This window comes from Lissotriton helveticus, chromosome 3_1, assembly GCF_964261635.1.
Source record: "Lissotriton helveticus chromosome 3_1, aLisHel1.1, whole genome shotgun sequence".
Classification (NCBI taxonomy): domain Eukaryota; kingdom Metazoa; phylum Chordata; class Amphibia; order Caudata; family Salamandridae; genus Lissotriton; species Lissotriton helveticus.
In genome coordinates, this window is record NC_136061.1 from 279537826 (window position 1) to 279565786 (window position 27961).

Consider the following 27961-nt stretch of genomic DNA (forward strand, 5'->3'; position numbering starts at 1 on the left):
CCGACGTCAATACATCGTGCAGAGGTAGCGTTGTTTCGGGCTCTTCAGGGAACTGTGGTAGTATATTCCTCAATCCCTGTCGTAGTCTGATATAGTAGAATAGGTCAAGAGGCTTGTTCTGGGCATCATGAAATACCTGATCCCTACTGTTAAATTGACCGTTCAGGAAGAGGTCACCCCATTTTTGTATGTCAAGTCGACGGCACATAACTTGAAACCCACCTTCCTGCAGTAATGTCAGCTGGGGATGATATACGAGAGGTAATTCCGGTGAGTAAAGTATTGGGAGTTGCAGCATTTTACGAATCCGCCGCCAAGCGTCTACTGTGCACGTCACCGTCGTGAAGGGTGTTTCTATGGCTTCTACAGGGGCATGTATTACTCCTTTCAGGGGTAAGGGCCGTGCTATCCAATCCTCGGCTGCCAGCTGCGGCATAAAAGGGGTCGGTGCGAACCAGTGGTATGCATATTGGGCCTGCACGCTCAAGTAATACACTAGAAAGTCAGGCACGTCAAACCCTCCATTAGCATATGGTTGAGTAATTACAGACCATGCCAGCCTCGGTTGCTTGCCACCCTAGAATAGTCTGAGCAGTTCCGATCTAAGTGTTTTAAAGAAATATGTACTCGGGTAGTAAGGGATATTTTGAAAGAGGTATAAAAACCTTGGGAGGATAACCATTTTTATGAGTGACGCCCTCCCCGCCATAGATAGCGGGAATGACAGCCAGCGAGTGACATCATCGGTCAGTTTCGTGATAGCAGTACCATAGTTCAGCCTTATGGTTTCTTCCTTTTCTATGGTCAGCTGTATGCCCAGGTAACGAAGATCCGAACTGCACCAGTCTAGTGGATAGTCTAATTGAAATCGGGTCACTGCCGGAGTGAGTGGAAAGAACTGCGATTTCTTCCAATTAATTTGTACTCCTGACACGCGCCCGAACACTATAAACTCTCGCAGCAATGGATTGAGGTTAGTTTGGGGATCAGTTACATAGAGCGTCAAGTCATCCGCATAGAGGGATACGTCCATCTGCGGCTGGAAACACTTAAACGCACTTTGCTTATGGAATTGCCGAATACGACATGCCAAGGGCTCAATCGCGATGGCGAAAAGCAAAGGGGAGAGCGGGCATCCCTGCCTAGTGCCCCTGGTGATAGAGATCGGGTCAGATAGCGCGCCATTAATAAGCACTCTCACCATTGGTTTATTGTAAAGCAATCCGATCCAGTCTACAAACAATTTAGGAAAGCCCATCCTGTTCAATACCGTTATCATATAGTCCCATTCGACTGAATCAAATGCTTTTGTAGCATCCAAAAAAACGGCAGCCACCGGGACTTCTGGTGCAATGGTTCGTATCAGTGAGAAAAGGGTACGTAAATTATGAGTGGTGGACCTTCCAGGTACAAACCCAGCCTGGTCCGGGAGCACTATCTTGGTCATTAAAAGGGATAACCGAGTCGCCAGTATTTTGGCCAAGATCTTTGCGTTGCAGTTTATAAGGGAGAGCGGTCGGTAAGAATCACAATCTGAGGGGTCCTTCCCGGGTTTTAGAAGGGAGGTAATTACCACCTCTCGCATTAAGCGTGGCAGTGTCCCCACCTCCAGCGCACTTTCAAAACTGGGGCCATTATGTCCACATAACATTTATAAAATTCAGCTGGGAGGCCATCCAGCCCGGAGGCTTTACCATTCTTTAATGACATTATTACATCCCGCACTTCGTCCAGCTCTAAAGGGCACTAAGAAACTGTCTGTGTGCGTCACTGATCCAGCACAGTGCCACCTCACTTAGGAAGTCATCAAACATCGCGTCTCCTGATCGTTTTGTATGGTATAACCCTCTGTAATGTGTTGTAAAGAGGTGCATGATGCTCTTAGCGTCCTGACATTTCTTTCCATCTGGCGTGAACATCTCAAGTATGTGTGTGTTATAACGGGGATTTTGTGTGAGGCCTGCAAGTGCTCGCCCTGGTCTTTCTCCCTCGCAATATCTCCTAGCGGCATAGTGTTTACCCCTGAATTTAACTTCTCTAGCTGCCTCAGTTTCATACTGTGTGAGTTTATCACAGAATTCATTATGGAACCTCCCCCCTACTTCCCGCGTCATTTTCGTCTCCAACTCTTTCAATTCCTGTTCGAGTTTCGTGATAGTGCCTCGAATGTCCCTCAGAACACCACAGCTTTTGGAGATGCAGTAACCCCTGACCGTGACTTTAAACGCTTCCCAGATCGTTTCTACTTCCTCCACAGATCCCCTATTTCTAGGAAAAAATTCTGTTATCTCATCCCCTAATTCCGATTTAAAGACCTCGTCCAGTAGTGCTGTAGGTTGAAGACGCCAAGGGGGCTTCGGTCTTTCATACCCAGGTATGCTGATTTGGACCAGTAGTGGGCAATGATCCGATAACGTCCTCGGCAGGTGGCACACCTTGCCTAAGTCCACGCTCAACCCCCGAGACACCAGACAATAATCCAACCGAGCCCATGTGTTGGAGTGTGCAGTGAAGTGCGTACCTTCTCTATGTGTGGCATGGGTGAACCTCCAGCTGTCTATTAACCCCCCTTCCGCCATTATGCCTCTCAACATCTCACTGGCTTGTCTATTATATTGGGGACTTCCATCTGATCTATCCATTCCTGGGACTAGAGCCACATTAAAATCCCCCCCCCATATAACATGCATGGAACCTATATCAATCACCTTTCCCCACAGCTGGGCAAAGAAATCAGGCGTATCGGTGTTGGGGGCATAGCAATTCACTATCGTGATTGTATCCAGTCCAAGCCTACCCCATATTAGGACAAATCGACCCTCAGAGTCTAATAGGTCTCCGAGCAGTACGAAGGGCACTGTCTTTCTGACTAATATAGCCGTCCCTCTAGCGTATGCAGAATATGAGGAGAATCGTCGGAGCGCCGCCCATTTACCAACAAATGTATGCTTGGTTCTGGGGTTTAGGTGTGTTTCCTGCAATAGGGCGATATGTATTTGGTGTCTGTCCAGGTAAGCTAACACATTCCTACCTTTTCTGGCATCGTTCAGGCCCCGTATATTCCAAGTCATAACAGAAATCCTTGACATCAGCCCGTCAGTCATTATCACAGTAGGCAGTGTTACCACATATCAGAAGGATAGCATATACCAGTACTGCAGTTGCCCGAACCCGTAACAGCCCGTGTAACATCACCTGCATCGCATACCCTCTCATAGAATAACGCCCATACAACAACCGGCTTCCCATCCACTTGAATCTAGGAGCCAGGTAAATTCTTCTGTTTTCAATCAATTTGGAGATATCCATAAAATTCCCCCCACCCCTCCCTCCCCCTCCCCCACCCTTACGTAGTAAATGAACATCTAGTGGCAAATAAGCAACTAAAGGCTGTGTGATAACACAGTTCCATCTCTCCCCCTGCTTACCACCCCCCTCCCACTGAAGCATCCCCAACTTGCCAGCTTCCTCTTCCCACCCCCCACCCCATTTTCCCATGAACAACATAACCGTCAGTAGAAAAACAGTAGTGAACATAGGGAAACACCCTAGGGGGATCAACTCTAGGTGGTCACACATCCACCCTCCCATGCCTCAATCCTTGACGTCCCTCAGACAGCGGTCAAGGAGGGGTGGTGGGGCCTGGAATACATTGCCACCGGAACTCTCGAACCCAGTCTGTATAGTAAGCAATCCTCTTCCCCATTCTCGTTATCCTGTGTGGGACAACAACTGATTTCAGTGGTCGATCATAGCACTAGGCAGTCCTCTTGTAGATTGTCTCATGCGTCCTCATCGTTCTCATTTCGATTGTCTGGGTCTGCCGGACGCCGTCCAGACGGTCTGCGTTGCTCTTTCTTCAATGCTTTTAGGTAGTCTTCCACCTGCTGTGGTTTAGTGAAGAAGCGTTGCCTTCCCTGGTGCGTCACCCTAAGCCGGGCCGGGTATAACAGGGCATAGTCTATTTCTGCATCGCGTAGTTTCTTTTTCACTGCGATGAATTTCCGTCTTTCCTCCTGAACCATCGGGGTAAAGTCCGGATAAATGGAGAAGGCGACGCCCTCGTAGGACAGAGTTCTTTTAGTTCAAGCCACCCGTAAGACCACGTCACGATCACGATAGTTCAGTAAACGAGCAATTATGGGGCGCGGCGGAGCTCCAGGCTTGGGCTGTGATCCGAGGGAGCGGTGGGCTCGTTCCACTATGAACTGCGCGGAAAGGGTTTCTGCCCCGATGGTTGTCAACAGCAGCTTTTCTATGTAATCCTCCATACGCCCCGTGTTGGTGGACTCCGGGACGCCTGTGACACGCATGTTATTACGCCGGCTGCGGGCTTCCAACTCCTCGTTTTTCGCAGCTATAGTACGCAGGAGATTGTCCATTCTCGTGAGTTGCGCTGTGTGGCTTGCCGTGATGTCGTCGTTCTCTGAGATGCGCCGTTCCGTCTCCACTATCCTGTCTTCATGCTGATCCATCTTATGTACAATGGCATCCATCCTGGTAGACATCTTGTCCACTTTTTCCACTACTGTGGCAAATCCTTGTCCTATTTCTTGCAGGAGTTGTTGGACATTAATGTCAGTGGTAGCTGATCCGCCCGCCGCCTGATCCATCCCAGCTGGTGTTCCTTTCTCCACGGTGGAGGTCGATCTTTTTTTAGCGGGATCAAAGGTTAGTTTGGGTTGGCGGAGGTCTGGCTTCCCCATCTTTGCTCCGGTCCAGTAGCTCCCACCTCCTGCCAGGCCTCAGTGCGATGAGGGGCCGCACCGTAGTTCAAAAACGCCTAAGGAAGGGTCAGGCCTTCGTCCAGTGCACCCACAGGCTGGCCGTCGCAGTTTCTTTACTACTTAGGGATCTTGGTGTCGCCCAGTAGGGAGGCACGGACGGTGGATGGTGTAGCTCAGCTGAGCTGTGTAGCGACCCCTGGTCGATAAGCCCCTCTGTTGTCACACCAGTGAGTTACGTAGATACTGGGATACCGGCTTGGTTAGGCAGGGCTGTGCATTAGTAGTAAGCAGCTCTCGAATGTTCATGTGTAGGACTATTTGTTGCGCAATAGGCGGCCATTCTGTCGTGCGCCCTCTAGCGCCCCCACCAATACCGAATCTTCTATCAATGCAGAAGTGTCAGATCTGTCATCCGGACCCAGCATCCTTGAAATTAGCAGCATGGCTCCTCAACACCTTGAATTTGCGCACATAGATATTCCCGCAGAGTGTAAAGAAGTTTTAGCCAATGATCGAGCACCTGCCACAATCAAGACATATAAGCTCAAATGGAAACAGTTCTGCACTTGGTGTCAATGGGTTAATTTACATCCCATTCAGGCCAAGCCAGAACAGATTTTGCCGTTCTTTCTTCAATTGACAAAGTCTTGATTATCTCACTCCACGTTAAGTGTTTTTGGCAGCTGTCTCCAGATTCCGTCAAGATGGTTCTAAGACTCTCTAGAGTTATTCAACAATTTTTTAAAGGGCTGTTTCGTATGTTTCCCCCTGTTCGGCATCCTCCTTCATCTTGGCATAGGAATGTGGTGCTCGCTCAACTCATGTGACACCCCTTTGAACCTATTCACAAGGTGGACCTTAAGTTCCTTTCTTGGAAGGTATCTCTACTGCTAGCGCTGACCTCAGTAAGAAGGGTCAGCGACATTCAAGCATTCACGATTAAGTCACCTTTTCTGCAATTCACATCTAATTCAGTGGTGCTTCGTACCAATCCCAGCTTCATGCCTAAGGTTCCTAAAGATTTTCACCTAATGAACCGGTAATTCTGAAAAAAAAAATTCAAAATCCTCAGACAACAGCAGAAAAAGCTTTACATTCACTGGACATCAGGAGATGTCTCAAGTTCTACCTGCAACCCGCAACGATTATAAATTCAGATCAACTTTTACTAGCGTATGGGAGGCTACGTCAAGGTTACTCTCTATCCAAACATACCATAGCTCGTTGGATGTCCTCGACGATTAGTCTGTCATCAACAGGCGGGAAAGCCTCTACGCACCACGCCGAGAGCACATTCTGCGAGAGCGATTTCCTCGTCCACCGCTCTCTTTGCTGGGGTGCCTCTCCATCAGATCTGCAGAGCGGCAACCTGGTCCAGCAGACACACATTTACCAAACATTACTGTTTGGACACTGCAAGTGATGCAGATACGTCAGTGGGACGAGCAGTTCTCTGCAATCTTTTTCAATAAGGTGAGCCTCTGTTCTCCCTCCTCCACTATGCTCTTTTTAGAAGCTTATTTATATGTTGATATATATATCCTCATCTAGTATGCATATGTAAGCACTAATGTTTATATATATATATATATATATATTAGTTTTGTGATATTATTTATGCTTCTTTATTATATGTATACTATGATACAGAGATCGTCTAACGAGCATTATGTTATGTACTGCTCTCTACTCTGATTCAGGCATGTGAATCTATGAAAGACACCCCAATACTGGAGAAGAACAATAGTTACTTACCTGTAATCTGTGGTTCTCCAGTATTGGTGTCTTTCATGGATTCACATGCACCCACCCACCTCCCCTCAGAGGCTCCTTTGGCTAGGGTATTGGCTCCACTCCTGTGCGAGAAAATCTGAGAGCCTGAGCCTCTGGGGGGGAACATTCTAGTGGGTGCTGTCACCTAATTGGCTGCAGTTTGGACTATTCAAAATGACTGATATTCGTTTTTTTTTTTTTTTTTAAGTTCAAGAAAATTTTATTTGAGATCAAAAAGAGAAAGGCAAGGTGTCAATACAAAATACAATGAAAATGCAAAACATTTGAGAATTGTAATAAATAAAACAAGCATACAATTGTAAGTAATATCAAAGGGAAAAACCGGGCAGTAAGATGAAAAAAGGGAAAAGCGTTTGAACAACAATCATCAGAGAAAGAAGATAGCTAAAAGAAAGAAAATAAGATAAAAATAAAAAATAAAAAAGTAATGCAATGAGGAAAAGAGAAATGGAATGCAATGAGCGTTTAAGGAGGTTTAAGGACCTCTTGTTGTGAAGGCAGTGGATGAAACGAACGTTTAGCACATGTATCCAGGTAAAGCGTGATAGGGAGCCATAGGTCTAAACGCTTTGCCGCCATGTGAGTCGGAAAAACAAAAGCAGTATCAAGTCTGTGATTATGGCAGACATTAAACCACCACGCCTTAAAGGAGATATTGGTGAAGTCCTTCCAATTTACCGTTATCTGCTGGAAGGCAGCTGCTAGTAGCAAGTCAATAATCTGAGGCTTTAAATCAACATTGTCCCAACAGGGGGATAAACTACCTAGGAAAATGTTTGTATGAGAAAAAGGGATACTGGTGTGGAAGATCAGGTTAATTTGAGCCCAGACCTGCAGCCAAAAAGCATGAACAGATGTACACAAAAACAGCATATGAAACAAAGTAGCTTGTGGGGTGGAACAAGACCAACATGTGTGGGAGGTGTTGGGGAAACGCTTATGGAGGTCAAATGGTGTGTAGAGAAGTCTGTTATAAATAAAAAACCTTAACAAAATGACTGATATTCATGAGTGTGGAAGTTTTTTGCTCTGTAGCTTTGGGCTACTTTACTTCCATGTTGTTTATGTCTAAGGTCTTTTGGTAATTATTAGCATATTATTGCTTTTTTATGTATTGTGGGACTGCCACTCCGACGACGGGGAATGATTCAGGCATGTGAATCTATGAAAGACACCAATACTGGAGAACCACAGATTACAGGTAAGTAACTATTGTTCATCTTACCTATGAGTGGGACCCTAGATTCGTTGTGGGACGAGATTCAGATCATGCACCACTACTTCTACCTCTACCGTCTGGGCACTCTGGACTTCGCTGGACTGTGTTTGGGTTTGATGTCATCTCCCTTCCAGTCTGCTGCATCGTCTGTGCCTGTGCACCATACAGGAACTTTCCAAGGTCTGTGGGCTCAAATACACCTGAAGGAATCTCCCCTGAAGTGAAGGAGTCACTTTCCTGCATTTGCATGCACCGCAACTAAGTCTACCGGTCTGCTGATCCTGAGCTCCTCAGTACTCCAAAAGGTTCTGCAACACAGCTCACGAGGCCTGCCCTGCCCTCCCTTGTGGGGGTTGCAATAACCGAACCTCTGTGCACCGCGTCATCTTGTAGTTGCAAAGGCTTGTTGGCTTCCTTCCAAGAAGATCTTCGGGCTCCAAGTAGCTTCAACCTTGAGCATCTCCAGAGACAAGAATTTTCGGCCACACAGCATCGTTTTGCATTGTGGCCTGCATCTTTTGGTGAGCTGATTGAGGTACTCCTGCGACTCCGGTGCCTCTGGCCTGTGGGTCCATTTGAGGGTCATCTTTGTTTCTGTTGGGCTCCCCTGATTGCTCGGGCCTGCCCTGACTCCCCTGCTTGTGGTGAGTCCCATGGACCTTGCTGATCTCGATGTTGCATCTTCTTCGACTTCTGCATTGGTTGCATTTGCCAAGGCTTGTTGGTGCTCCCGCCAGACACCAACCCCTCAGCCCTTCGACCTCCGACGTGAGACAGCTCGTGCATGGCTCCTGATCTTCCTCAACGTCGCCTGGTCCTCACAGCTGCAGAGTCAAGGTCCTCGTCAACTCCCCTGCAACTCTCGACATTGGTGGACATTCGTCTTCCAGATCTCCTGGTCCTCCTGAGTGACATAGACTCTGTCCCCTCTGCTTGCAGACACCTTATCTAGAATCCACCTTTTGATTCCACCAGACACTGTCTCCTTCTTTCAGCAACGGCACTTTCCTGAAGTCCTCCAGTGGGTTCAACAGCGATTTCCAACACTACTTCACACCTATGCACCCGGCTTCCCTGGTGTAGGTAACGTAGGTACTAGGGTATCCATGGGTGGGGTGGCTCTCCAACCTTCTGTCTTCCATGGGGTTTCTTCAGGGTCCACCGGGAAGGGTCCTTAATCTTTAAAAATCCAACTGCGACTTACACATGGAGTTGTATGGAGCATGCCGTCGTGTTCCCACACTGCACACACACTCCGTAGGGTCCCTATCTACTCACCTTGGGTTGTTCCTTGGATCCCCAAAAACTCTACGTCCTCTTGACCTTGTCTTGATCCGAGTCGTGGTTCTTATACCACTTTCTTAGTATATGGTTTGGTCCCCCCCTGGCTCCACTGAGTATTCTGTGCTATGTACTGTATTACTTTGGAAAGTATTGTGTGCAGTGTGATAATCTCCGGGTAGTAGATATCTAAACGTGTTAGAGAGTATTATATAATAAATACATATTTTCATAAATACCTTGTATGGTTCTTTTTCACTCAATCTATACTATAAGATTGTATTCTGGTAAAACAATCTGCTTTACACACCTTGTGGGCTAAGCCTGAAGGCTGCTCTCCACAGCTACCACTTTCTAAGGTTGTCTAATACCTCCTAAATCACCATAAGGGTTATCTGAACTGGTGCAAGGTGCCCACTTACATTAGTGGACATCATATACCAGGCCATGCCTCAAACTAATTATGTTACTTACACTGTAAGCATCTGTTCTTGGAATGTAGTGCTGTAGATTCACATGTGCATCCTTCCTCCCTAAAAGAACCCTGTGCAGGTTGCAGTTCACATACTTTGTTTTTTTATTATTTTATTAAGGAGTTCTTTATAGCGCTGGCCAGACCCGAAGGTATCGGAGCACTTTACAACAGTCATAACGAGTAGATCACACAATATAGTAGTAGTATACATAATTGGCTCATGGCAATTCGGGAGTCTAATTGCGCTGTACAACATTAAAGCAAGGAAGCAGTATAGTATCCTGGTAGCGTGCATGTTGCCTTGAGCCGAGCCTCCTTCAGGGAGGGGGGATAGAGGCAGTGGTCGGGGAGGTGGAGGAGGTAGAAGTCTTAATGTCCGAGTACATCATCATAGCTGGCAAGTTTGAGATTGCTATGTGTGATATATATATATATATATATATATATATATATATATATATATATATATATATATATATATATATATATATATTCTTTTTTTTTTTTTTTTTACTTTCTTTATTAGCATTTTCAAAAGAAAAATGTTACAAAAAGAAAACCGTTGGTCAGCATCATAACACACACATTCTGCGGTTGGCACAAGGATCGAATGACAATCAATAGGGATATCTCTGATAGCTAATACACAAATAGCAAAAAACATTGATATACTTCTACACATACACTATTTACTTCATAATTACAATAATTGTTGTGAACATTTAGCAGCTTCAGCCATATTTAGTGTTGCTTGTGTAACATAATAAGGATTGGGATACTGATCAAAAGCTTACCTGCACTGGACGCCGCCACCGCCAAGAGTCCAGAGGGCCACATTGCACGCCGCCACCGGCCAAGAGTCCGCAAACGCGCCCGCACCAGGAGGTGCATAAAGCAGGCGCAGAGGCCAGCTCCGCGGGACGCGTCGGGCGAAGCCCGGGCCAAGGGCGGGCGCGTTTAAGCCCGTTCAAGGCCGGATAAGGACGGGACGGCCCACCCCTCTGACACCTGCCACAGTATTAACACGGTCAGTGTCTCACTGGAACTCATTTGATACCGAATTGAGCATTATACAAGGTACTGAAAGGATGGCTACCTTACAAGATGGTGATCATACTTGCAGGAAATCAACTGGTGGTTCACTATTAGCAACTCTTGATAACTTTCTTATAAGGGTTTCAACTGCACTTGCCAAGGATATTGAACTTACCGAAAAAAGACTATCCTTGGACACATCCTTCCATAAAAGGTCTTCACTGGGCCCCCTGGCACATGCCAGATCACCGACCCACTTAGAACCCAACTCGCAGGGCTCGCTTCCTCCCTCAGGAGTGGCAATCATTTCTTCACCACATTCAGTAACAACTATGAATATAAGTGACAACTCCCCAAGAGAAGGAGTGCCCAGCAGCGACATAGTTAGAGACCTGTCCCCGAAAATTAAGACTCGATCTGCTGGTCAAGTAAAAGCTATCATGGTCCAGCCAAAGGGGAGGGAGCAAGCAAAAAGGAAACGTCCTGGTCCACAAACCAATGCTGGAGGGAAAAAAGCAAGATCTTGCAAAAGTAATGTTCCACCTGATGACCCAGCAGTGATGTCACCAATCACCCCCGTACAATTGGATGGGGTTGATAGAAGTGGCCAGGGAAGCCGTTTGGACAATAGGGGGGAGGATCGACACACGGAGTTGGGTCCTTCTTTCTGGAAAAGACTGTAGGGCACCTTTAAGAAAATGTGTCACCCATTGCATGAACGGTTGGACTCCATTGAAAACAGACTGGTGTGCCTCGAACTTTCATTGGCATCCGCTCAAACAGGCAGGACCAAGTCGTGGTACTCATACTCCAAGGCCAAAATCTACTGTAGTCAATGGCCCATCTAATTCTACTAGTGGTACCGGGTCTAGCCAGACTGCAAGGCCTATTTTGGCTGTCGATAAGGGGCAAATTGCTAATTTACAACCAGCCGCTCTGATAGGAGTGGGAAACATACACCAAGCTAGTGGGACACCACAAACCACCTTGTCAATGGCAGATACTTCCCCGGTACTTAACCACATAGGGGTGGGAGTGATGCCATTGAGCAAAGAGAGATCTTTGGGCGATGGTACTAAGTTGAAGGATAAACAATCAAATTTACCTGCCCCAACCAGGGCTCATAGCGAGCCTCCCCTACCTTATATCGACCTCCCTCCCCAATCAGCCCCTTTTGTGGTTGTCCTGGTAGGGGTCCCCTCACAATCCCGTGGGAAACGAGAATCATACCAAGATTTAAAGCACAAATGTATTTTCTGGCTAAATAAATACCTCCCATTGCCAGTGAACATGCGAGCTGAAGTTATGGGTGTCAGGAGAGTCAATTGGATAGGCAAGGGATGCAAGACAGTAGCAGGAGACTGTATCATTATTAATTTCAGAGACCAGATATGTGTCAACTTTATCTGTAATTGGTCTCATAATGATATGACTAATGGGATACAAGCTCTACCCTTAGCTTACTTCTATGGCCCCCCTATCCCAGTTTCCTTTGAGAGGGATATGTTTTCTCAAGGGTCTGTATCTAACGTGTGCCCATTAGGGAACATAAGGCTGTTCAACAGATTTCAGGCCCTGTCGGGGTTAGGGGACTGTGATTGACGGTACGAACCACAAAAGTCCACTTTGGGTAGTAGGGAAGGGGAAGGAAGGGAGGGGATGGAGACTGGGAAAGGGAATGTGCCCGATCAGAGTCGGAAAGATGAAGGGTTGGTTGAGGTTGGTCAAAGCACCACATGTGATATTATCCTTGAGGCACTAGAGGAAGATCAGTCCTTGAACAGACCGTATAATACACATTCTGGCTTAGGGGGACATCCCGTACGGGGCAAATTGGCTATTTCATCGGACGGTCCACTATGCCGGACATCGCTGGTCTCATGGAATGTGGCAGGTTTGGGGTCAAAACTTAATTCGCAGGCTTGGGCAGATTTTATTGATCACTTTGACATTAGTTTGTTTCAAGAAGTTTGGGCGGTCGAACCAATGTTTAGAGTTGGCTATTTGAATTTTTTTGTCCCTGCTGTAAAAAAAACTAAAGGGCGACCGATGGGGGGATAAGTTATATGGGTCAAGCAGTCCCTAAAATGCAAAACCCAGTTGCTCCCTATTGTAGGTAATGACATTCTTGGTGTTAGATTTAGGTTTCATGCCAATTTAGAAATTGACATTTTTAATGTTTACGCTAGGGGGCTTCAAGGTGGCAAGAAATCGGAAGTTGTAGCTAAACTTGATACAATACTACAGGCTACCCCTACTAATATAGTGTCATTGATTGCCGGTGATTTCAATACCACTTTTGAACCCCTTGGTTTGGACGATATCCATTTGACAGAGGAGGAGGACGCCAGGTGGGGAGTTCCTCAGCTCAGTACTAAACCCATAAAAAAATGGACTGAGGCAGCTATCCAGTTAAAGGGCCTATGTATGGAAAACGAGCTGAGGGCTGCCAATGGGTGCACACTGTCAGATAAAATGGGAAAGGTCACTTTTGACAATGGTGCCAGGGCAAGCAACATTGATTATTTACTTGTCCCTCTCAAGATGTGGTCCACTCTCCTTGATATGGAGGTAGTGTCTCGTATTGAAAGTGACCATAACCCTCTGAGTGCAAAGTTTAACCTGGGCATTCATACAGGGGCTGATGCTCATCAAGGGCATTGTTACCCGGATTTAGTTATGGCAAATGATGAGCGTCACCTTAAATGGTGTCAAGTCGCAGAGCATCAGTAAATAATTAGTATTATCGAGGGAGACCTGGAAGGGGCCTTAAAGGCTATGGAGGAAGTCACCCTGAAAGGTTCTCCCCCATATCTTTTATTAGAGGCACACAATAGGCTCTTTACTAAATTGAAAACATACTTCTGTAAACCTAGCTTGGGAAAAAGAAGAATCCCAGCAAAAAAACCAGAGACCTGGTATGATGGCTCCTGTCGCCAAGCTAGGAGGGAGTTGGGTCTAGCCCTAAAGTCTAAAGATATGGGTACAATAAGACTGGCTCGTGCGAACTACAGGCTCAAGCAACTCGCTGCTAAAAGGGTCTGGGAAGAGGGCCTGTGGCAGGATCTGAAAGTGGCGTGCTCTGCAAAGAACCCCGACCTTTTCGGGGAAATCTTTAAATGGGATAGGGGAGGACACCGAGAGAGCCCTCATAATAATGTTGACCGTAATTCTTGGGTTGACTATTTTAAGCCCCAAAATGCTGCTAGCGCTACTGGCATTAGCGAAGGAGCCTTTACCCATATTGTGTATAAGGAACCTATCTTCTCCTTGAGTGATGTGGATAGGGTATTGGACCAAGTCACTGAGGGTCGTGCTACCGGCATGGCGTTGGCGATTATATATTCTGTATGTGGCAAATGCCATAGCCCAAGGGATGGACGTGCCTACCTCATGGAACGGGGCAGAAATAGTGCCGGTGTATAAAAAGGGTGATAAGTCACTTGCAGCCAATTATAGACCAATAAGTCTAATTGACTGCTTACAAAAAATCATGGGACGGCTGGTTTTGGGCAGAATTCAGTCCTGGATGGATAATGACAATATTTTGAGTCACCTCCAGGCTGGTTTCCACCCAAAAACAAGTACCATAGACAAGGTCTTTCAGTTTATTATGTTATTCTGGTGTACCGCGGTCCTGTAAAAGGGTACTTTGTATGCCGTTTTTGTTGACTTAAAAGCGGCTTTCGACCTGGTCCCTCGTAATACACTATGGAAAGTTCTAGCGGACCTGGGGATGGCACCTGACTTGTTGAGTTTGATTGTCCGTCTGCATGAGGATACCTTCGCTCGGGTTCGGTGGGGTTCTCAGGGGGAGGTTACTGAGCCCTTTCCGGTGGAGCGTGGAGTGAGGCAGGGTTGCGTTATGGCGCCAACCTTGTTCTCGCTCTTTGTGAATGGGGTTGCGGATTTCCTCTCCCTGGTCCCGACTGATGCCCCTGCGATGTCTGGTGAGCGGGTCCCGATCCTCATGTTCGCTGACGACACTCTCATCATCTCAAGGACTCCGAGTGGACTCCAGCAAGCCCTGAAGCGGTTTGAAGATTTTTGTTTGAACAGGGGCCTAGAAATAAATACGTCAAAAACTAAGTATATGGTCCTGACCGGCCGCAAAACGTGCAGCTCAAAAAGACCTTTCAGAGTGCTGATTAATATGAATGGTTCCCCGCTGGAGCGGGTAGATGCCTTCACCTACCTGGGGGTTAGCCTTCAGAGAGACCTGGGGTGGTCTAGCCAATTGGGCATTGCGGTCCTAAAACTCCGCCAGCAGGCAGGCATCCTTTTGAAAAAATTCACCTCCTCAACAACCAAGCCCATTAGCCCCTTATTGGAAGTATACGGGATGAAGGTCTTAGGTTCGGCCCTATATGGAGCAGAACTCTGGGGGTTTGAAGATCTAAGAAAGCTAACGTTAGCTGAAAATGAATTCCTCCGTAAAGCCACTAGCGTTCCCATAAGCACCCCGTTAATACCGCTAATGTGGGACCTTGGAAAAAAGGCGGTTCAGGATCTTGCCTTTCTTCGGCCAGTCCTTTACTGGCGCCGTCTATGGACAGCAGAAGAATTAAAGCACTATGCCCAGGGTTTAAGGGAGATAATGGCTAAGGACACGTGCCAAAGAATACATTGGCTTAAGTCCATCAGGTCAATCCTCTTCAAATTAGGAATGAGGGATTTATGGGAGGACCCGGAAAACGCTCAATTTCCCTCTAAAAATATCCCTAAAAGAAAAGTATTGGGAGATGGTGTTCACAGAAGAGAGGTCAAAGGGTCTCTCCTCCCACTTAACTGGTCGTTTCATGGATATCAAAGCCCAACCAAAACTGGAACAATATTGGGATATTATTGGTAAACAACAGGATCGCAAGCTCTATTTCCAGCTTAGGGTAGGATCACTCCCAGTAAGATCTTTCACAGTTAAATGGGCAGATAAAAGGGGTAACGACAGATGTCCCAAATGTGGGGAGGAACAAGAGTCATTAAGTCACTTTTTATTCTTTTGTCCCCTGTATACTGCCCCCAGAATGATGTGGATCAAGCCTTTATGTAAATTGCTTGGGATTCACAGGCATGCCGAGGCTTTGAGAATTTTAACTACAGATCCGACGCCTAGAATAGCTGTTGCCGTGGCTAAATTCTTGAGATGGGCGTGGGTAATCCGCATAAAATATACAGCGGTAACTATGTGAAGATTAAGCTGTTTTTGCCTATGTATACTAGGGTTAACTTTTGAGAATTTCTGTGCAATACTCCTCTGGATAAATGTATGGTGATGAAATTGATTTTATCCCCTTTTAAATTGTAATTCGGCATAGTCTATCGTAGTTTAATACTCTTTTTAAATATTTATTGTATGGATTTTTAATGACTTTTTTAATCAACTTTTGTGTATTATATGTATGTATACTTTCATGACTTAATTGTCGAATAAAGTTTGTGAAACGGCAAACGGATTGGGATACTGCACGGGTTGTGCCCCTTGGCCCTACGGTGTCCGTGGTGTCTGCATAGGCGTAGCATTAGGCTCTTGCAAACGCTGTAGGTATGCCAATAAGGGTTGCCAGATATCCACCGGTCTAGAGGTGGGTGGCTGTAGTTGGACATACGTATCACTGGTGGTGTTGCAGTATGTCATGCTGTGCAACCATGTGTGGAGTGTAGGGCTATCTTTACATGCCCACTTAATAGCCACTTCGGAGCAGGAGCGCTATCGCTACAAAACGACGCCGGGATCTGGAGAGGTCATGGACATACCCCAGTAGAGCAAGGAGAGGTGATGGCGTTATTTCTACCTCAACCATCTTAGATATCTCGCGGAAAATTGATTTCCAATAGTCCTCTATCTTGAGGCACGTCCACGTCATATGTGCAAAGTCCGCATGCGGGGCACTACATCTCGGTCAGGCATCAGACCGCGCGGGGTCAATGCGATGTAGTTTGCTAGGGGTGATGTATACACGCCGCAGGCACTTGAAATGCAATAATTTATGACAGTGGTTTGGCGACACTTTCTGCGTTTGTGCGCAGCAACAATGCCATTGGAGGGGAGGAGCTTAGCCGGCAACCATGATGGCCGCTTAAACCCTCGGCTCCGCCGACCCTCTCGCTTTCCTCCCGCACTGCAATCTATCCTGTAATTTATCCTGCATGTGAGCCGAGTTTTCGGGACGGGGAAGTGACCCCGATCTCAATGGTGTGTTCCCCGGCGTGCTTCCAGCGGCGGAGGTGGTGAATTGTCCTCGCTTCTTCCCCGGCTCCTAATGGCGGTGAGACCGGGTCTTTGTGCGTGAGGGACGGCCGGCCCCGACCACAGCGGCGGCGGCCATCGTAGGCGGGAGGAGTCTGACGGCTGGAGAGGGGTTGCCGCACTGCGCTTCCCGCTGCAGAGATCTCCGCTGTTCCGTGAGACAGGACGCTTGGAAGATATTGCTGCTGCACGGGATACATTGTATCATCTCCCCAGCCCGTGGAGGACCCGGACATTTATTTCATCTCTCCCTACGCTGTGGTGGGAGCCATTTTGTATGTCGCACACTCGGCACTTGTGTTTGATGACCCTGGGCACTATTGAAGGTCCGGGTAATTGCTGCATTGATCAGCGCTGTGTGTGGTGACGGAATGGAGTCTGCTGTTCCTACGCCTCTTGCCCGGATGTGCTCTGAAAGGCGTCGGCGGGGTGACCGGCTGATCGCAGGAGGTGCTAACGATCAGCTTCGAGGGCCATTACATACCGGTGAGCCCCGGGCGGAGTCGAATGTTGCGTCCTTTCTTCCTGGGGCACCGCTGATGACCAGCGATATCCTGGGCGCTCTGGGTGCTTTGCGGGAGGCCCTGCACGATAATGCCCGGAACCTGGGGGAACGGCTGAATGCTATTCTACGAGATGTGCCCTCGACTGGTTGTGCTTGTTCTCGAGTGCGAGGCACTGCGCCACACCCTGTGTCCGCATGCAGTGGACTGCCTATCCGGGTATTTACGGAGGCGTCGGAGGAGAAGGGTCTTGATGCAGCCGCGGTGTTGACCGCAATGGTTGTGCAGAGGTCTGGTGTACGTGGATCCGTGCAGTGGCTGGGGACTCGTCTCCGGACACCATGTCCGGCAACTTCTTTGTGGTATTATGGTGTGCCTCCCCACCCTTTCCTGAAGCTACTGCTGCTGTTCTGGCCAGCCGGCCTTGGGGGATTGCTGCTGTGCGTTGCTTCTTACTGTACTGTTCCTGGATGTACAGTGTTGGTTTGGATAAACTTTGTTGGACAGCACCCCGTTCTTTTGTGGCCTTCCCGTACGCCTAATTCATCTAAGATGGCGTCTGCGCGGCTGGACTTCGTCGACGCACCGGATCGAAGGGGGCAAGGATGAGGACGATTCCTTGATTACTGTTGCTTGCACTGCTGGGATTATGACGGATAGGCGATACATGGACTGGGATGAACGTTGGTATTACATCGGGTCGGGGGTCCGGGGTTGGGCGGCTGAGAATACATGTGTTGGTTGTTCTCCTCCTCCATCCTTTCTTCTTTCTTCACCTTTTCTTTAACTGTATTTCACATTATATTTTTCCCTACTGTGGGGCAGTTCCGAGGCGACAGGCACACTGTTAGTGGGTTTGGCCGTAGCCATTACAGGGGTGCAGGGTGGTGGGTGCGGGGGGGGGGGGTTTGTTATTTTAGTTTGTTTTGTTCTATGGTCCCTATTGCTCTTTTCCGGCTTTGGGAGGGTTCTTTCCTCTTCAAGGGGTTGGCTGTTTCTGGGTCTTGCACCTTTTCTCTTCCTGTGTTCCGACAAATTTTTGTTTCCTGTTCTTCGGGATGGGCTCTCTGGGACTACGCTTGGAATTGTTGTTTTTCGACATGCTGCTTGTTATCCGGTCTTATTGTCGCGGTTGCTTAGCCTATATAGTTGCTGTATTTTTAGCCTGACTTTGATTGTAAATGGGGTACGCCCCTCTTGCTGCGTTTCCTTTGTGTTCCTTTATGTGAGATGTGCAGTCCTTTCTGTTGCAGCCCCCTCGCTTCATCTAAACTTAAAAATGAAAACCCATATCCTGTGTTGCGCACCCCGTTCTCACTTCTGGCGTACTTTGCAATATCCTGATTGTAAATTGCCCTATTGTTCTCCTGTTTTTTCTCATCTGTCTTTGCAGCCGGCCGTGATGGTTGTGGGCTTGCGCATGTATCTCCTAATTTTGTCTCAATAAAGGTTTTAAAAAAAAACAAAAAAAACAATGCCATTGGAGGTCAGTTAGGGGGTGTCCAAGATTACCCTCCCAGGCAGCCCTCACTGCCGCATCTCTACTCGGGAGCCGCGCTATCGCCCCCTTGTACAGTCTGGCAACCAGGTGGTTCCCATCCCCTCTACTAATGACCCCAGTCAGAAGAGGAAATTCAGTGGGCGCCAAGGGGTAGCTCTCCATGCATGCATGGAGCGCCTTCTGTACACGCATGAGCACAAAATGGCCCAAATTGGCAGCCTCCTGGAGGCGAGGATCCTCAGTGCGCGAGAATATGTGCCCCCCAGGGAACAGGTCCCCAGAGGTAATCAGCTGAAATTTAGATAGCGTTCATTTGACTAGCGTCTCCTGCAGAATAGGTATCTAACTGTTACCGGCCAGGGGCAATGCGTGGGAATACAGTGCACTCATACCAGTCACCTTCGCCAGCTTGAGCCAGGCCCAGCTCGTGGTGGACTGCGCTTGAATGTCATGTGGGTTTCTAGGGAAACCGCGTGGCAGTAGTGTATGGAGTGGGCTTGGAAGAGCCAAGTTCACCTCAGGCCGATAGTATGGGATCCGAACATCCGTGTTATACCAGTGTCGAGCAAAACTTGCCTGGGCAACCAGAGAGTAAATTTGCAGGTTCGAAACGCCAAATCCCCCTCGCTCATATGGCAACACCAAGGTGTCCCATCCAACCCGGGGCTGTCCCCTACCCCACACCAACTTCCCAAGCAAGGTGCGCAATCTGAAAACAAACTGTTATAGAGAGGGACTGGAATGTTGTAAAAAAATACAAAAATTGCGGCAGCACCACCATTTTTATTATAGCTATTCAGCCTGCCATTGACAAAGGGAGTCGCAGCCATCATTCTATGTTATTTGCGAGTCTCTCGACCGCCGGGCCGTAGTTCAGCTGCAAGACAGGGTCCCGGTCCCTGTGAATATGGATACCCAGATATTTGACCGAGTCGTCACACCAAGTTAACAGATATTTCTCCGGTCTAGCACAAACCGCCTCAGTCAGCGGGAACACTTCTGATTTATCCCAATTTATGTGTAAACCTGACAGGGTGCCATAGCTAGTAATCTCACCAAGCAGCGGTGGTAAGTTGTCATCAGGGCGTCGCACGTAAAGTATTATGTCATCGGCATAGAGTGTGAGTAGCAATGGTCCAGTCTTGAATTGTAAGCCGCGGTGGCTGTGCTTGCTCCGTAAATGGCACACCAACGGTCTAGGGCCAATATGAAAATCAGGGGGGACAGAGGGCATCCCTGCCGCGAGTGAGAAGGAATGCCCTAGTCCATGGGCTTTTGAGGCGGATACAGGCCGTCAGTTGGGTGCACAACAGCGATCACCGCCAAAAATCGTTCAGGCTGATAAAGATCAATTTACAATGGTCAGGCGATTTCAGTAGTTGTTTCCTAAGTTGAATTTGCCCGGCGTAAAACGCCTCTAATACCATACGAAATTACTCAATAAAGAGGCAGGCGCTGGAGACTGGAAGACAGGAAACAAGTTTTATTCCGACGGAGTGGAACACATCAGATCGGACAACAAGGTATCGTCTCGAGGTGCTCTCTCAACTTCTCTGAGAGCTGGTCTTTTATACACTGGTTTTAGACATGTGAACGTCCTTTATTACAACAGGGACATTGTAGAGCATGAGAATGACATCAGAACGATATCCCTGTCACCCCCCAGTTCCGGCCCATTCCAACACATGACAACAGTAGAGACCCTTTCCCCTCATATGATTGGGAGGGGCTATCACGCAGCTGAGTGTTCTGCCGATCTCTCTGGAATGTGTGCGCCTGATCGAATCTCTGGGGGTGGAGGGTCGTGATCAATAGTGGCCTCTTTCAGGAGAGGCGAGTGCATACAGTAGGGGGCAATAAACTGTAACCTCGGGCTAAAGGATGACCAGCGGTCAGTGCTGACGTTAGGCTCAGAGGAAGGGTCATCAAAGGAGGGGTATTCATGGACGGAAAGGAGGTGTTGGTCAGGCGCGGGGTGCGATTCTCTGGGACAGAATCATGCGGGAGGGGAGGGCTCCTGACTTGTGCATGAGAGAGCGGGGGCAGTCAGGGTGCATGGGGGATGCTCGCAGGGTCAGGGAAGTGTGCTGATGAGCGATCGTGAACAGGGAGACCATGGTACCTAAAATGGCTGTCGTGTATGCTCGTACGTGAGTCTGCAAGATGGCGTAGATAATGTTCAGTATACGAACTAAATTTCCACAGTCCTCCCTTTAACATGTCTCGCCAGCTTGTCAGTTCGGATCAATCCCCATGAGACCACGCACCTCTATTTCGTATAGGGGACTCATGTGCTCTGGTTTAAGGTTCAAAGTCTTAGAGCACATACAGTTGGAAATAAGTGCACATAAAGGTGGTAAACATTGAATACCTAAACAACATCCACATAGTATTGTGATCGGTATCAATAAAAACGTGAACAGTCTCCATCCCCAGTTCTTTAAAGTGTCCCAGAACCAGCCTCCAAGCGACCATCCTTCCTGTTCCTGGTGAACCTCCGAGGACAGTCTGTGGAGGTGTTCGATTGCTTTATAGACTGAAGGTGAGTTATCTGGCACGTAGGTGCAACAGCTGGAGCCGATGACACGGCATGCACCTCCACGGTCGGCCAGAATCACATCTAAAACAAGACGGTTTTGAAGAGCCACCAGGCGGACTGCCTGAAGCTCAGCCGTGTTGTTGGCGAGGACGCCAGCGGTGATGTTGATGGTTGTTTCTAATGCCTGAGTTAGATGTCGGATTGCGCGGCTATTGGCCATTGGTCCCCACAGAGGAACTAGTCCCTTTGCTGCATCCAGGAACTGTGCTCCGGTGGAGTCGGCTTGTTCAACATCTCCAGCGCGCTTTTGCCGGTGGTGGTTGGCTGGGGCCACATACGTGGGAGGAAGAATGAAGGCGATATAGCACGTACCCTTCCAGTCTTTTGGGAGCCACGTGTAAGCTTTGGTGCCACAAACAAAGTACATATTCGGGGAAGCAACAAACGAAGGGGGGTCAGCTGAGGCCAATGGTTTGGTGATGCGGCAAGAACTGTGACCCACCAGCTGTGTTCCTTGCCCTTCGAGGCATACGAGTCCTGTGACATTGATGACGTACAGGGCCGTAGTCAGGGTGGCAGCCGTTTGTTTCCGCAGGTGAGAGAAGGTGGATCTGGCTGGATTGTGGAGCACTTGCATTTCGACCCTTTCTTTGGCAGGGATGTTCGTAAGGAAGGTTGAACCTGAAATTGCAGGACAAAAGGGCTTTCCTGTATTGTTCAACAAAAACCCATAGTAGAAGTGCGACACTGTCTGACCAGAAGCAGCATTGTCCTTGTGGCTTTCTTGCATGAGGATCAACCAGGCGAGGCAAGAGCCGTGAACTGAGAAAGGTGAAGGAATAAAGGGGATGGAGTGTCCGGTAGCATGTGGGAGCAACCCACAGATCCAACAGTTTGTGGCATTTGTAGCAAGGTTGTGCTGGTGCAACAGTTGTACAAAGGAATTGTTCCAGAATTCCCTACGCCTTTCTCGAGGCTGAGGTGAAAGGGTGATCAGGTGGTGCTCTTTCACGGTGGTCGGCTGGACAGTGGTCGGCAACATTTGGTGAGCGGGCGTGCTTTCCTCCAGGATCCAGAAGGAAGTCATGAGGAGGAGGCAGAACAGGGAGATAACGAAGAAAGCGATTGTCTTTGAGCTGTGCAATTTGTCAGTTTTTGGATTCCTATAGTGGGTATTTCCTGTTGCTTTCGATGTCTTCTTATCTGGCGCTTCCATCATCTTCTTATCTGGCGCTTCCATCATCTTCATCTTCAAGGTGCTCGGTAGTGGGCAGAACCCCAGACTTAGTTTAGCTTCTCTCCAGGTAGCCCTTGATTGCTTTGGGTCACCGTTCTGAGACTTTTAACTTAGTCAGTGGTCTACTTAGCCGAAGCTCCCTCCTTTCGACGTAGGAAATACCCTTCTAGAGATGGCACAGTGGGATCAGAGTGTTTTGAAAGTTCAAGTGCCTCCGTATCAGGATAACAGTTCAGTGATGGTCGGTCTTTGTTCAGGAGCTCTTCTTGGGTGTTGACGTTGTCTGTCGTGGCCAGGGTTGAGGAGACCTTTTTGCAGTGATGGGCGTGCAGCCAGTGCTTCTTCCCCTCCACTCGAAGAGCCGTCCGAGTGGTGATCAGTACTTGCCAGGGGCCCGTCCACCGGGGTTCCAGACTCTTCGCTCGTTGGAAATTCCGGATTAAGACGTAGTCACCCGGTTGGATATCGTGACCGGGACCCCTGGAAGTATCGGGGATGGCCTGCTGCACCTGTTGATGAATGACAGACAATGTCTTAGTTAACTTGTACAAATAATCTGACAGCAGGACGTCGGGGACGTCATGAATGGAGGTTGGTTTGGGGGCAGTCCAGAGGTTCATAGGCCGCCCAAACACAACTTCGTAGGGGGTCAAGTGATGCTTAGTGGGGGTGGAGCGCATTGATAGTAGTGCCAGTGGAAGGGCATCTGGCCACTTAAGCCCTGTGGTGGCCACTATTTTTGACAGTTTCAGTTTCAGTTTCGCGTTGTGTCGCTCAACCAGGCCAGCGGATTGGGGGTGGAAGACCGCATGGAACCTTTGTTTGACCCCCAACCCCTTCAGGATAAGTTGGATAACTTCAGCTATGAAGTGGGGGCCATTGTCGCTCCATAAAATTCGACAAAGGCCGTAGCGAGGGAAAAACTCCTTCAGTAGTACTTTGGCAGTAGTCATGGCAGTGTTATCACGGGTCGGATAGGCTTCCACCCATTTGCTGAAGGCACATACAATGACTAATACGTACTTCAAGCCTTGGCACCTCTCTAGCTGGATGTAATCCATCTGGAGGACCTCAAAGGGGTGGTCGGGGATCCCAAACCCTCCCCGGGGTACCACAGTTCCTTTCCCGGGGTTGTGTTGTAAGCAGATAAGGCACTGTTGGACTAGGCGTTTGGCTGAGTCGGGGATCTTGCCGTTGTGCCAGACTTTGGAAATGAGTTCGATCATGGGGGCAGAACCTATGTGTGCAGGGGAGTGTGCCATTGTCAGTATGGGGATCAAGTATGCATCAGGCAGCAACCATTTGTTTGTGTCCTTTGTCCGCCAGCAGCCTTCATCGTCCCTTAGACCCACCCGTGTCCACTCAGTCAGTTCGTGTGGTGTGCTGGTCGATTGGATATCCCTGATCGTTTCCCTAGCGTCGGTCCATTGTTCTGCCTGTGACCTGGTCACATATATGCGCGTCGTGGCCCTATTCTCAGCTGTGGTTCGGGCAGTGATGTCGGCTAGTGCGTTTCCCTGTCCAACTAAATCTGTCACCTTCTTGTGTGCCTGACATTTGATCACTGCTAATCGTGTGGGGAGAAGGACTGCTTCAATCAGGGCGGAGACTAGATCTCCGTGAAGGATGGGTGTACCATGGGACGTCAGGAATCCCCTTTCCCTCCACAGGATTCCAAAATGATGAACTACTCCGAAGGCGTACTGGCTGTCCGTGTAAATGTTCGCCGTGGTTCCTTCTGCTATGATACATGCTCGTGTGAGGGCAATTAGTTCTGCTGCCTGTGCTGATCGTTGTATGATGCAAGCTGTTTCAACTACTGTTCGAGCAGTCGTTACCGCATAGGCAGCAGAAGTGGTGCCGTCTGGGAGTTTGATGCAAGAGCCATCTACCCATAGTTCTCCGTCAGGGTCTGTGAGAGCAACGTCTCGGAGGTCAATTCTACTCCTAGTCTGTTCGTCTGTGAGAGTCACGCAGTCGTGTATAGGGGGCACATCGGGGTCATTTTTGGGCAAGGGTAGCAGTGTAGCAGGGTTCAATGTCGTGCATCTCTTCAGAGTGATGTGGGGCGCAAGCAAAGTCAATTCGTATCCTGTCAGTCGTGCACTAGTCAGATGTTGAGTCTTTGTCTGGTTCAAAAGTGTGTCAACTGCATGGGGTACTAGTACTGTGAGAGGGTTCGAAAGTACAATTCTCTCACTCTGTCGGATAGAGACAGCAGCAGCGGCTACTGCTCGAAGACAGGCTGGTAGAGCTCTGGCGACTGGATCAAGAGTGGCAGAGAAGTAGGCACAAGGGCGCTGTTTGGCGCCGATGGACTGGGTCAGAACGGACAATGCGCATCCCTCCCTTTCGTGAGTGTAGAGGGAGAAGGGCTTGGAGTAATCTGGTGTTCCTAGAACGGGTGCCGAGCAAAGGGCACCTCGCAACTCCTTAAAGGATGCTTGGCATTCGGGAGTCCACGGGAGTGGGAACAGAACATCTTTGGCCAACAGGAAAAGTAGGGGTTTTATAATGAGACTGAAATTTGGTAGCCATTGTCGGCAGAAAGAAGTAAGGCCTACTAATGAACGGACTTGCTTCTGTGTTTTTGGAATAGGGGTGTCTAGGATGGTTTGGATTCGGTCGGGTGTAAGTTTTCTCCCTTCTTTGGACAGGAGATGACCTAGGTATGTTACTTGGGACTGACAGAACTGCAGTTTCTTTTTGGAGACTTTGTGGCCATTCTCCGCAAGAAAGTGCAAGAGTTGGATAGTGGCTGTGATTGCAAGTGGAGTGGTGTCGGCCGCCAAAAGGATATCGTCGACATATTGGATCAACACTACTCCATCTGGTAGCTGGACAGCGTCCAGCTGCCTTTTCAGGGCTTGGCTGTAAATGCTGGGACTTTCAGTATAGCCCTGGGGAGCTCTACAAAATCGGTATGAACGGTTTTTTAAAGTGAAGCCGAAGAGATAACGGCTGTCTGGATGGATGGGGATAGAGAAAAATGCATTTTTAAGATCAATAACGGTGAAGGTGGTGGCAGTGGACGGGATGAGAGTCAGAATGGCGGCGATGTCTGAGACTACAGGGTACTGTGGCACCACCACTTTGTTGACTTCTCGTAGATCGATGATGAAGTGATACGCTTTCTCATCCCCCTCACCTTGCTTCTTAACAATGGGTAGGATAGGACTATTGCAGACATTACTAACCACTTCCTCTACCACTCCTGCATCTACCAAGGACTGAATAATCGCCACCAATGCCTTCTCGCCTTCGGGCGATATCCGGTACTGTGGGAGTTTCGGGAGTATTGCATCTGGTCGAACAGTTATGTGTACAGGATCGATCATCATTCGTCCCACATCTGAGTCGTTTCTGGCCCATAGGTGCGGGGGTAGCGAATCGAGCAAGGATAGGTCAGCATCTGTCAAAATGTACATGTGTCGTGCGGGGTAGGGTCCGGACATGTTCGGGTTGTCGTACAGGATGACTCGGGCTCCTTCCGGGGAACACCTAATAGTAGCTCGGAAATGTTTCAGTAAATCAATACCCATAATAGCATCAGGGGAGTTGGAGGAGAGTAGAAACGTCATGTCAGTGGGATTGTTTCCTAGGTCAAAGGAGATAGGTACAGACAGGGGGTTAGTGGAGGGCGTCCCATCGAAACCTATCGAGGTAATGTGTGAGCCAGACAAGGGTGCCCTTGGAATCAGTCGTTTTGATAATACACTACGTGTCGCTCCGGTGTCTACCAAAAATGGAGTCTTTGTACCCAGGACCTTAGCGGTGACATAAGGACCTTGCTGGTCTACACAGAGCTCGACTGGATCCCTCCCTTGCCCCTGGCAGTCCTATGCAGAGTCGTGATCATTGTAGCCATCGGACTGTTGGCACTGATTCTGTCGGGGGCGGTCAAATGTGTTTGGTCTACCAGATCGGTCATTGGTGGTGTCGTGGGTCTGTCCTCGTCCCTGCCCTCCAGTTTTGGGGCCATTTGCCATGTCCCTCGTCTCTTTATTTCTAATCAGTTCCCGAAGGGCTGGGCACTGAGACTTCCAATGTCCAAATTCTTTACAGAATGCACATTGATTCTCATCAAGGTCGGTTCGTGGAGCGCCAGGGGCGGGGTTGCGGTTTCTAGGGGTCGAATTCCTAGGGGCATTCGACTGGTAGTTCCCCCTATACCGTTCCCTCCCTGTGGTCACTCCCTGTAGTTGTGCAATCATTACTCGTTCTTTTAGGTCCTTTTTCTTTTTCTCAGTTGCCCTTTCGTTCTCATTCTTTTGGTGTTCGTAATACTGAGCCATCTGAAGGATAGCTGCAGGTTTGGAGGCTCCCCAACTACTTTCGCTAGTCTGTAACTTTTGGGAGACCTCTTGCAATAGCCCCTTTACGTAATTCTGCACGAATGGGTGTTGTCTGGTTGCGGTGGTCATGTCTTGGCCACTGTAGTCGGAGAACACTGTTTCAAATCGTGAGAAGTATTCTGATACGTCCTCCTGAGGTTTCTGGCGGCAGGCCGTGACTATCGACCAGTCTACCTTCTTTTCTGGGATCAACGTTTTTAGCTTCTGCACTATTTTGTCGGGGAGTTCCAGTATGTCTTTTAAAGGTTTCTTTCCGGGCTCTCGCTGCCTATCTAGTTCATCGAGTTTTGTCCAGGTGTGTCCGAACAGCTCCGTGTGGTCAGTTCTCCGGATTTGCTTCCACACATCAGCCGGCAGACACAACCCGAAAAATAAATCCATGTCCGCTAAAGTCATTATAGTTGAGCCCAAAGCTGTGCCTAATTCGGTATAGAACGCTGTAGGGTTTTTTCTTAAATCGGGCAGGGTTTGTCTAAAAGTTAAAATATCTTGCCGATCCCATGGTTGGTAAACCCAGTTGTACACAACCCTCCCTTTGGCGTCTGCATGGTTGATATCATCGTTTGTTCCCTGACCTCTCGGGGGAACCCAATAGGGGGCGGCTTCTCTGATAGGCATCATAGTGTTGGCTGCTCCTAGTGAGGGTTCAATCGTCTCAGGGACTGTGAGCTTGACCTCTGGTTTCTGCTCCGCGAGGTGGCGGAAGACCTCAAGCATTTGCATGAAGAGATCCGTCATATCGCTTTCAGCCCCATCTCCGACATCAACCTTTCTATATAGGGCCGTCAATTTAGCAGGACCCTTAGTCTGGTACCTATCCTCATACGCGTTCAGGGTGTGGTAGCTGAACCGTAAAATAAAATGCCGCCTGTGACTACCGGCATGCGAGTTGTGCATATTCATCGTATATTCTTCACTCTCCCTCCGTTCTACCAGGGTTTTTGCTATTTGGTCGATTCCATCCCGCTCATCTTTGCTCAACCTATTTGGTCTGGCTGTTAATTGTTTGCCAGTCTCAAGTTCATCTGGTGTTGTTACCGATGCGGCT

At 48.5% G+C, this 27961-nt stretch overlaps 1 protein-coding gene across 3 annotated transcripts in view; it reads left to right on the top strand.

Annotated features, from left to right (window-relative positions):
* The window catches only part of BCAS3 (BCAS3 microtubule associated cell migration factor), a 4343716-nt gene that overhangs the window by 1061084 nt on the left and 3254671 nt on the right, over positions 1–27961 (top strand). The window lies entirely within an intron of this gene.